Source organism: Lycium ferocissimum, chromosome 11 (assembly GCF_029784015.1).
Source record: "Lycium ferocissimum isolate CSIRO_LF1 chromosome 11, AGI_CSIRO_Lferr_CH_V1, whole genome shotgun sequence".
In the NCBI taxonomy this organism is placed as follows: domain Eukaryota; kingdom Viridiplantae; phylum Streptophyta; class Magnoliopsida; order Solanales; family Solanaceae; genus Lycium; species Lycium ferocissimum.
The window spans coordinates 21,053,711-21,066,183 of NC_081352.1; positions in this window are offsets into that span (position 1 = coordinate 21,053,711).

Genomic DNA, 12,473 nt, shown 5'->3' on the forward strand with positions numbered 1-12,473 from the left:
CACTTGAATCTCAAAATTAGCCTATTCTTGAGTTATTTTAGCAATTTTTTAGTAGGATTGAACTCCTAGAACATAGAATTGCATATCCTAGAACATGGAATTGCATATTTCACTTTTAAAACGACCGTTTTACCATTGTGGGCCCGTTTCCCCATTCTTCATAGCTGGATTTGACCCAAACGATAAGTATAGCAATATGGGTATTGTTCTTCATGATTTCTAATATAGAATTCGAATATGATTAGACTTTGAGTATTTGGAGGCGCAATGAAAGTGCCAGGTAAAGATTTGATTGTTTATGGCTCTTGCTCGGCTACCAGGTAGGTTACGGTTTACCTTATGGTTAGACTTCAGTTAGCGAGGAATGTGTAGAGTTAGTGATTGTTGGAGAAAACATGTTTCGCCTTCGGGTATGAAGGTGGGATGGATTACATAGGTTGGTATTGTTGTTTGATTGTGGCTTGTTGCCTTCTTGTGATCTATTGGCTTATTGCCCTGTTTGTGATACTAGACTTGATATTGATAAATCCTCGTGATACGTGTCCATGTGTGGCATCATTGATATAGATAGATTCTTGTGATAGGTGTCCATGTGTGGCACGATTTGGCATTGATATACTCTTGTTGGCATTAATATCATGCATGCATGCATACTTATATATTGGTATCGGGTTGGGCGCTACAACACATATATTGGACTGGGTTGTATGTTCCGTAACATATTGTAACGGTTCGCATTTTCGCCGGCGGGGTTAGCGCTCGAAAAAGCTACTTCGAAATCGTTAGTGCTCTTTCGGACTTATTTGAAAAAAGAGTCGCCACCTAATTTTTAGGAAATTAGGAAAACCAGTTTTGAATGGTTTATTCGAACGCTGTGAAAAAAAAAACCTTCGTAATCCAGAGTTCTAGGCAAGGGTCCTGATGATCCCCTGGGGAAGGTGTTAGGCACCCCAGTCCGTACTATACGGTTGACCTTCGAATTCGGGTGTATGAGTATTTGTCTAAATTGCTTATCTTGTGTTTATTCTCCCACAAAAAGGTGAACTGTCATGTATACCATATGTTTTGAAAAGAGTATTGTCACGACCCAACTCGTCATGACTGGCACCCAACTAAATCCTAGTGGGTGAACTAACACACAAGATCTCTATTCATTCAAGTCTAATTTTATATTAAACTAGTCAAACGATTATACTCATTCACGCATCAAATAAACTGAGTAAGTCATGCTATAAAATCTTGAAACAAGTGCAGAAGTCTAACTATTACAAGTTCCCCAAAATTCGAAAGTCATCGTACAGGACTCTAATCCAAAAACACGTCTAAGAACTGAAATCTGTCTAATAAATATCCATAATGTCCAGAAAAAGAAAAGACATCATAAGTAGAAGATCTTCGGGCGGCCTGGCATGAGAAGGAGCTCACCCCAAAATCTGTCAGCAAATATCCTCCACGCTATATGTGAGGACGAGTAGCCATCTCTATATCAAGATCTGCACTCAAAGAATGCAGCAAGGTAGTATCAGTACAACCACTATGTACCGGTAAGAATCATAAGCCGACTAAGATTAGTATCATGCATATCTTATGAAATCACTAAAATAAACAAGCCAGTCCATCATACACGCATATCAATACATCACAACAAGTCAACCACAGACAAACACAAAGAAATCACCGAATTGCCAAGAATCACAAACACGTCAACTACAATGGAGATAGATGTACCACTATACCCCTACTTGCTGTACACACATGCTATTTGATGTCATAGCTCAGTAGTGAGGACCTGCAGGGGACCCATGGTGTCCATGTACCACTCGTTCTGGAACAGTCCTCGGACCCGAGCACAACTTCTGCTCCGGAACGAACCTCGGACGCGGGATATAATACTAAACCACTCATTTCCGGAACTATCCTCGGACCACGAACCCATAATCTAGGCCACATATGTGCCTTGTCATACCTTTTTCAGAACAGTGTTTCTTACCTTCTCAATATCCATATTCACCTCATCATTTCATGTCACAATACCCTCGAGAAGACTATATTAACTTCTCATCACAATACAACGACTGCAGATTAAATCACACAGGAATAATGGCATGAAGCCTACACAACATTCAATCACAAACACATAGGAGCTTAACCACACAATATCATGTAATGAATACTAGCCATGCTTTTTCCTAATGAAATCACAAATATACATTCAACTAACCAAAGTCTAACTCAAGTAAACCGTAACCTACCTCAGAGCAGAGATGGAACAATGCCTGTTACTCTGCCACAGCAGAGCTGGAACAATGCCTGTTACTCTGCCACAACCTTTCCTTTCCTCAAAGCTTCAATACGTTCACGGTCTAGAAATAGAAGACTCAATGAGTCACATTGCTCAATTTGCAAATACCAAGGCAAGAAATACCCTTCCCTCTCCCCATTTTAAAGGTGGATGATTCTCTAAGTGGTAGACAACCTATCAAAAGCCCCTAAAATTCATAAACCATCAATTTCTACCATATTCTATCAAACATTCCCATCACAACAGTTTTCCATGGCAAAGACACCATTTTTATAGAACCCTAGGACTCCAATCACTTAGTTTGTGTCTCTAACTATTCAATTTATGATCAAGAGCAACTAACCAATGCATTTAGATGATAACTAAGCGATAATAACCATAACCCGTCAAGTTTAGAAGGTTCATTAATATTCTAGGGTTTCTATTTCAATTTCACCATTAAAGACCCATGGAGATGATTACAATAATGAAGGGGAAAGGAATGATAGAATGAAAAACAATGGATCTTACCTCACAAGATTGTCTTTCCCTAGCTTGAAAATTCTCTCTACAAAGGTTTGTTGGGAAGTGTGTTGGGGTGTTATGAATGAGGAAATAAAACTAAGGCATTTAAAACCCGACTACTGCCTCCCGGCGATTGCTGCAGCGGTTACTATGCCGCTGTAACGGTCCCGCTATAGCGGTCAAGTGACTTGTTATATCCCGCATTTTGCACGTTCAGATATTTCAAGGAAGTCGTGACAAAGTTAAGGGAATAACTATCTTCCAAAGTTATTTTAATGTACAAGTGGTTATGAATGTTGTTTATGAACATTACTAGTATGGAAATACTGAGAAAGGTTAAGGGCAAAAAGGAAAATTCGCAAAATGGTTCATGGTAATATTGTGGAAGCCTAGGGGCAAAATGGTAATTTCACAAGTATTCAAGAAAATTCTTGGAAAGTTTCAAGTTGGCCGTGTGGCATGTGTGGCATATGTCCACATTTCTATTAATTAGTGGGGGCTAATTACAAATTATGAGGACATGTGGACCAGATCTTACAAAGGAAGACATTTAGTCTTCCTTATTTATTTTTGGGAAAATCCAAGAAAATGGAAGAATTTTCTAGAGAAGGAAAGAAAGGGACCATGTGGCCATACTTTTCTTTTGAGGGACCTATCTATAAATATGGAAAATTGGTGGAAGACTTGTATATATATATATATATATAGGAAGTCATCTTAATATTCATTATTTCCCCAAAGATTTCAAGAAAGCAAGAAACAAAAGAAGAAGGAGAAAGCTCTAGGCCATTTTCGGCCAAGCTCATGACCAAAAAAAAAATATATTCCTACAAAAATCATTTTCTACCAAGTGTAGGGTCCTTTACAAAGTAGAGTTGTTATTGAAGCAAGAGAAACACAAATTCATAGGTTGGAAATTCAAGCAAGTTGGAGAATCAAAGAAGGAGGTAAGAATTCATTCTCTTTACATGTTATGGATATTTGTGCATGTTGTAGTTTACAAAAATGAGTGAGATTCATGAGAAATATGGAAGTGGGGGTGGTGGCCGTGCATGTGTATATGTGTGTGTAGAAATTATGTGCTAATTATTTTATTTAGTGTTTGGTTGTTATTGTTGTAAATGTTATGTTGATAATGGAAGTTGAATGATTTTGGAGAGGTTGTAGTTGTGTGTGCATGATGTTGGCCGTGTAGTTTTGGTATGGTATAGAGGAAAATGAGTCAATTTTATTTAAGTGAATTGATTGTTGTTGTGTGGATTTTATATTGCTAATGAAAAGCTCAATTATCTTAGAGAAATTATGGTAGTTGGAGACTTGTGGTTGAAGTTTATGTAAATTGAATATTATGTTATCACATGTGTGGAAGACAATGATATTAGTATGGTGTTGTTGGAACATGCATTATAAGGTTGTTATTGTTTCTATTGGAGTTGGAAGGTTTTGAAGGAAGTAGTATATTAATTGAGTTATTATAATGTAGCTTGGATTGAATATGGAAATTGTTAGTATGGTTGCTGACATTATGTTGATAGTTTGGCCGGGTTGAATTCCCGGATTGTTGTTGGTTGAAATTGGCCAAGTTGAACTTGGTGGTATGGTGTATTTACAAGGGAAGTGCTGCCGAAATTTCGGTAGACAAGTGTTATTTTGAGATTTTACTTCTAGACGCTTGAATTAACATTTGGTAAATGTGACCAAATTGTAGATTTTGGCGAATTTGGAACTTGAGTTTGGAGAAGTGTAAGAAGCGGAAAAGGTATGTAAGGCTTACCCTTTCTTTCTCTTGGCATGTCCTAGATGTGATAGGTTATGATTGGAACCTCGGAGATGATTCTACTCTTAGAAATCCGAGCTTAAATTTGGTCCTTTTTCATTCAATGGAATTGAATTAGATACTTTATGTTTGTTAGAAAAATAACTTAAAACATCTTTAACTTTCACAAATGGAACCAAACTACTTTAAGACCTTCACAGGTGGTTCCATAAAGCATAACGTCCGTAATTTCCGTACGCCACCTCGACGTGATCCGAGGTGGGCCCACAATTCCCGAGACCTAATCGTATTGCTCTATTTGGCCGATTTTCGTACAATAATTAAGGGTAAACTTTTGGCTATCATTCCGAGTTTGTTATGATTCGTATGTATTCTCTCGGGTATAAGTATCGAAAATTCGATACAAGTGTTTTGCTTTGACCATTCGGATATAAATATTCCGATATAAGTATTTTGATATAAGCATTCTGACGTAAGTATTTTGATACAAGTGTTCTGACACAAGTATATGATACAAGTATTTTGATATGAATATTTTGATATATGTAATCTGATATGAGTACTCCGCTACGAGTATTCCGATATAAGTATTCTGGTAAAAGTATTTTGGTCTGGATATGTAATCTGATATAAGGACCCTGATGTGAGTAATCTGTTATGAATAATTTGCTACGAACATTCTGATAGGAATATCTTCTAACTCGATGTTTTGGTTGTCAGACGACAGGGAGTATGATTGTTCTATTGAGTCTTCGGATGTTGGTAAGTGTGTGTGTGCTTCTGTCGGGTCTGGATATGTGTGCATATGGTTTCGCATTTTGGTATGTGTGCATATGATTTCTCACGATTCTGCTCGTGCATGTACGAGTATGTCTCTCTTTCAGCGAGTCCGGGCCGGACATGTTCTCGTGCGCATTCCACCGCATTGTTCACCGAGACCCACCGATGAGGGCGGGACATGTTATATGATGATGGCGCCGAATCCGAACCGGATCCCTCTACCGAGTCCCTTATCAAGGGCCGGGACACGTTATCCCACCGAGTCCCTCACTGGCGGGCCGGGACACGTTACATGCATACATGACGGTTGATGTTGTCATATATGATTATATTCACCGAGTCCCTCACTCGAGGGCCGGACACGTTATGCATATGTGACTTATTCACCGAGTCCCTCACTCGAGGGCCGGACACGTTATTTGTACATATGATGTATTCATGGGTCGAGGGGTGCACGTTCCGCAAAGAATACACGGTATGATGTTCTACGGTATGCATGCATGAGTCCGTTATACGCATATGTGATACATGATATTGGCATACGCAACGATTAAATCTACCGCGTCCCTCGGCTAAGGGGCCGGGGGGATCGTTATGTGTATATGTATATGATGACGTATGATGCGGCACGCGCGGTCCGTATATTGGAAAGTAAGTATTACGCACTCGGAGGACTTATCTCTTTGTACTTTTCCTCGTCCTATGACATCGGTATACTTACATGTGATCCGTGCCTGGATAAGTAAGTATTTCGGTATTCGGATGTTGTACCCGATTCGCACTTTTGTTCCGGTTACGATTACGTTTTTCCGTATTTCATGCCTTACATACTCGGTACATATTCCGCATCGACCCCCTCTCCTCCGGGGGCGCGTTTCATGCCACGCGAGTACTCCCGCATGATTAGCGACCATTACGAAGATGTTCCGGCCGCGGGTGGGCGGCTCACTTGCTGCAGGAGTGTTGTCGAGTCGAGTTTGTATGATATGCTTTACGGATGGATGTTAGAGACTTTGCGGACGGCGTCGTGGGTGTTGGTTGTCGATGCAGCAAGCGGCTCCCGGGTCGACCCGATATGTCGGTCTGTGTTATGTATTGAGTTTTGTATGGTTATAGATTTGTTCGGTTTGGAAGCTACGAGAAAAAGTATTTCTGAAGAAATTTTTTTACTATGTATTTTATCTTATTTGATTTAAAAAGTTTGACGCAATTTTGTACGTAGTAAGAGTACGGGGTTCGCTCGGCTCTAGGTAAGGGTCGGGTGCCCATCACACCCTAATAAGGTTAGGGTGTGACAAAGTGGTATCGGAGCGGTACGTCCTGGGGTTGTCTCGCAAAGTCGTGTCCGGTAGAGAGTCACATTTATGGTTTGAAGCGCGCCACATTTATAAACAGGAGGCTATGGGGCATCTAGGGATTGTTGACCTTCTTTTTGTCATAGATCGTGCGATAGAGCCAAGACATAGGAAAATGAAATTCCATATGTAAGCCTTACATACGACGGAAGAAGGCAAGCGACGACCTGGAAAGGCCATAAGAGTACGTACGAATATATTTGTTCTCATTACACGAAACGTGAAAATTCTGGATATTTGGGATGTGATGTATAGCCGTATGCTACGCAAGGTATTGTGGTATTTGCTGCGTACGATTTTGAATAATAAGAATTTGTGAAGGTGATATGGAAGACCGAAAAGGGCAAAACGGTTCTTGTACAAGAAGGGACGTGTTACGAATATGTCCGAATCCGTAAAACCTTGATTTGCTCAGTTATGTAGTAAAGGACATACGAGGAAGTGGACGTGATTATACCGGCATTAAGGCAACAAATTCCACCAAGGTTTCGAGGTTAAGCGTGCTCGGTGGGAGCAATTTCGGGATGGGTGACCACATAGGAAGTATGCAAGAAATTTCAAAGATTTAGTTGTGAGAGACAAATGAAAAATTAGAATAGCCTAAGTGAAATTAGGATATACGAGATGGTTGGAGGCCATAAAAGGCCACGTAGCACGCGACAGGCCAGACTAGAGAAGAGACAGAAAGTACGCTACAGCTTTGGAATTAGGACGAGACTTGAACGACGTTTGGAGGTATTGTGTGGGCTAGTTGATAATAAGCTTGTGTATATACATACGAATGCGTATGATGCCTCATTTGTGGTTGTATCGGTGGACACATATGTCCTAACGACCGCGCTACGGTAAACAAGACCTCAGTCGAGTAAAGGATACCGAAACCTGAGTGGTGGTAAGAAAATAAATGGTGCAAGTGATAGAAGATGAGCCGCTATTTTCGTTACAGGCCAAGGATAGGAAAGGCTTAATACTCTGATGTTTGAAAAAGAAAGTGAGTGAGTGGATAGTAAAGAAAGAGGTCAAAGTGTTAGAAAAAGGTGAAGAGTAAGGGAACCTCGGTAAGTGAAACCCCGAACGAAACTATCGGTAAAGTACGAGACTATTTGGGGTAAGAACTCAAGGATAGGCACGTGAAAAGAATAAAGTGTGGTAATATAGAGCGGGAGAAGAATATGTGAGACTCGAGAATCGATTTCAATAAGTGGGCTTAAAGTAATAGTGATTATGACAAGGGATGTGAAGCGAGCAAACGAATGATTAAGTCTTGTGAGCACATAGACACAAAGGGAAAGAAAGATTTACGGTAAGAAGTTTTCGATACATTATGCGCCGAGTCGGAAAAGGGGTACTCGAGGACCGGTGACGGATAAGAATCTCCCTTATAAAGGGGGGGAGAGACCATATTATATTAGAAGGGAATCACAACATCTTCAAATGTTAAGAAAGGGAATTTATTAGCTCGGGGCCGGAGTTTGAAACATATCGACGTATCAGAAGAATATATGAAAGGAGTAGAATGAATTGATAATGAAGGTACCGTGAGAATGGACAAGGAAGGAAGAATAACTATAAAGGAACCCCACCTGAAGTGCTACAAAACCCCATAAGGTCAGTTGAACATTCGAGGACGAATGTTCTAACGAGGGGGAGAATGTTATATCCCGCATTTTGCACGTTTAGATATTTCAAGGAAGTCGTGACAAAGTTAAGGGAATAACTATCTTCCAAAGTTATTTTAATGTACAAGTGGTTATGAATGTTGTTTATGAACATTACTAGTATGGAAATACTGAGAAAGGTTAAGGGCAAAAAGGGAAATTCGCAAAATGGTTCATGGTAATATTGTGGAAGCCTAGGGGCAAAATGGTAATTTCACAAGTATTCAAGAAAATTCTTGAAAAGTTCCAAGTTGGCCGTGTGGCATGTGTGGCATATGTCCACATTTCTATTAATTAGTGGGGGCTAATTACAAATTATGAGGACATGTGGACCAGATCTTACAAAGGAAGACATTTAGTCTTCCTTATTTATTTTTGGGAAAATCCAAGAAAATGGAAGAATTTTCTAGAGAAGGAAAGAAAGGGACCATGTGGCCATACTTTTCTTTTGAGGGACCTATCTATAAATATGGAAAATTGGTGGAAGACTTGTATATATATATATATGTAGGAAGTCATCTTAATATTCATTATTTCCCCAAAGATTTCAAGAAAGCAAGAAACAAAAGAAGAAGGAGAAAGCTCTAGGCCATTTTCGGCCAAGCTCAAGACCAAAAAAAAAAAAAAATATTCCTACAAAAATCATTTTCTACCAAGTGTAGGGTCCTTTACAAAGTAGAGTTGTTATTGAAGCAAGAGAAACACAAATTCATAGGTTGGAAATTCAAGCAAGTTGGAGAATCAAAGAAGGAGGTAAGAATTCATTCTCTTTACATGTTATGGATATTTGTGCATGTTGTAGTTTACAAAATGAGTGAAATTCATGAGAAATATGGAAGTGGGGGTGGTGGCCGTGCATGTGTATATGTGTGTGTAGAAATTATGTGCTAATTATTTTATTTAGTGTTTGGTTGTTATTGTTGTAAATGTTATGTTGATAATGGAAGTTGAATGATTTTGGAGAGGTTGTAGTTGTGTGTGCATGATGTTGGCCGTGTAGTTGTGGTATGGTATAGAGGAAAATGAGTCAATTTTATTTAAGTGAATTGATTGTTGTTGTGTGGATTTTATATTGCTAATGAAAAGCTCAATTATCTTAGAGAAATTATGGTAGTTGGAGACTTGTGGTTGAAGTTTATGTAAATTGAATATTATGTTCTCACATGTGTGGAAGACAATGATATTAGTATGGTGTTGTTGGAACATGCATTATAAGGTTGTTATTGTTGTTTCTATTGGAGTTGGAAGGTTTTGAAGGAAGTAGTATATTAATTGAGTTATTATAATGTAGCTTGGATTGAATATGGAAATTGTTAGTATGGTTTTGACATTATGTTGATAGTTTGGCCGGTTGCATTCAAGGGATTGTTGTTGGTTGAAATTGGCCAAGTTGAACTTGGTGGTATGGTGTATTTACAAGGGAAGTGCTTTCGAAATTTCGGTAGACAAGTGTTATTTTGAGATTTTACTTCTAGACGCTTGAATTAACATTTGATAAATGTGACCAAATTAGATTTTGGCGAATTTGGAACTTGAGTTTGGAGAAGTGTAAGAAGCGGAAAAAGGTATGTAAGGCTTACCCTTTCTTTCTCTTGGCATGTCCTAGATGTGATAGGTTATGATTGGAACCTCGGAGATGATTCTACTCTTAGAAATCCGAGCTTAAATTTGGTCCTTTTTCATTCAATGGAATTGAATTAGATACTTTATGTTTGTTAGAAAAATAACTTAAACATCTTTAACTTTCACAAATGGAACCAAACTACTTTAAGACCTTCACAGGTGGTTCCATAAAGCATAACGTCCGTAATTTCCGTACGCCACCTCGACGTGATCCGAGGTGGGCCCACAATTCCCGAGACCTAACTGTATTGCTCTATTTGGCCGATTTTCGTACAATAATTAAGGGTAAACTTTTGGCTATCATTCCGGGTTTGTTATGATTCGTATGTATTCTCTGGTATAAGTATCCGGGAAATTCCGATACAAGTGTTTTGCTTTGACCATTCGGATATAAATATTCCGATATAAGTATTTTGATATAAGCATTCGACGTAAGTATTTTGATACAAGTGTTCTGACACAAGTATATGATACAAGTATTTTGATATGAATATTTTGATATATGTAATCTGATATGAGTACTCCGCTACGAGTATTCCGATATAAGTATTCTGGTAAAAGTATTTTGGTCTGGATATGTAATCTGATATAAGGACCACGATGTGAGTAATACATTGAATAATTTGCTACGAACATTCGATAGGAATATCTTCTCGTAACTCGATGTTTTGGTTGTCGACGACAGGGAGTATGATTGTTCTATCGAGTCTTCGGATGTTGGTAAGTGTGTGTGTGCTTCTGTCGGGTCTGGATATGTGTGCATATGGTTTCGCATTTTGGTATGTGTGCATATGATTTCTCACGATTCTGCTCGTGCATGTCTGAGTATGTCTCCTTTCACTGAGTCCCGGGCCAGGACATGTTCTCGTGCGCATTCCACTGCATTGTTCACCGAGACCCACACAAAGAGGGTCGGGACATGTTATATGATGATGGCGCCAGATCCGAACCGGATCCCTCTACCGAGTCCCTTATTGAAGGGCGGGACACGTTATCCACCGAGTCCCTCACCGGGCGGGCCGGGACACGTTACATGCATACATGACGGTTGATGTTGTCATATATGATTATATTCACCGAGTCCCTCACTCGAGGGCCAGGACACGTTATGCATATGTGACTTATTCACCGAGTCCCTCACTCGAGGGCCGGGACACGTTATTTGTACATATGATGTATTCATGGGTCGGGGCACGTTCCGCGCGCAATACACGGTATGATGTTCTACGAGTATGCATGCATGAGTCCGTTATACGCATACGTGATACATGATATTGGGCATACGCAACGATTCTCGTCTACCGCGTCCCTCACTGTGTGAAGGCCGGATCCGTTACGTGTATATGTATACGATGACGTATGGCGTGCACGCACCGTCCGTATATTGGAAAGTAAGTATTCGCACTCGAGGACTTATCTCTTTCTCGTACTTTTCCGTCCTATGACATCGGTATACTTACACGTGATCCGTGTCGGATAAGTAAGTATTTCGGTATTGGACGTTGTACCCGCCGCACTTTTGTTCCTAAGCATGCATTCTCGTTTTCTCGTATTTCATGCCTTACATACTCGCACATATTCCGTACCGACCCCTCTTCTCCGGGGCGCGTTTCATGCCACGCGTACTCCCAGGATGATTAGCCATTCATGCCGTAAGATGCTCGGGTAGGTACCCACTTGCCCCCGGAGTGTTGCGACGAGTTTGTATGATATGCTTTCGATGGATGTTAGAGACTTTGCGAACGGCATCGTGGGTGTTGGTTGTCGGGCCTCCGTAAGCGGCTCCGTCTCGCCGATATGTCGGTCTGTGTTATATATTGAGTTTTGTATGGCTATAGATTTGTTCGGTTTGGAAGCTACGAGAAAAAGTATTTCTGAAGAAAAATTTTACTATGTATTTTATCTTATTTGATTTAAAAAGTTTGACGCGATTTTGTACGTAGTAAGAGTCTGAGGGTTCGCTCGGCTCTAGGTAAGGGTCGGGTGCCCATCACATCCTAATAAGGTTAGGGTGTGACATGACTGCCATAGCGGTCCCCAACTTTCCCACTTGACCGCTATGGCGGTCGGTTCACCACTATAGCGATACCGTCATAGCGGTCCACCTTCCGCCACAGCGGCCACCAAAGAAATGGATGGCCGCTTGCAGCGGTCGAGGCACCGCTATAGCGATACCGCCGGCAGCGGTAATCCCACCACTGCAGTGGTCCATTTTGGGCAGTGAGGTCGGTTTTCTGTCCAGTTTTCCCCCCTATCACCCTACATTTCATCCAAGGCCTCAAAAGACAATTCAAAACATGCACACATACAAAAAGACGCCCTACGAATCCACCTGCGGCCTCAGAATTCCCAATGGAGTCATATTCCCCTTTATTTATAGGGGTATCGTAGTTTTTATATTATCCATATCTAAACAGTTTCCTTTATGAAAAATGTGAACTATAAAGAAGTTTTGTTATTTTTTATACTCATAC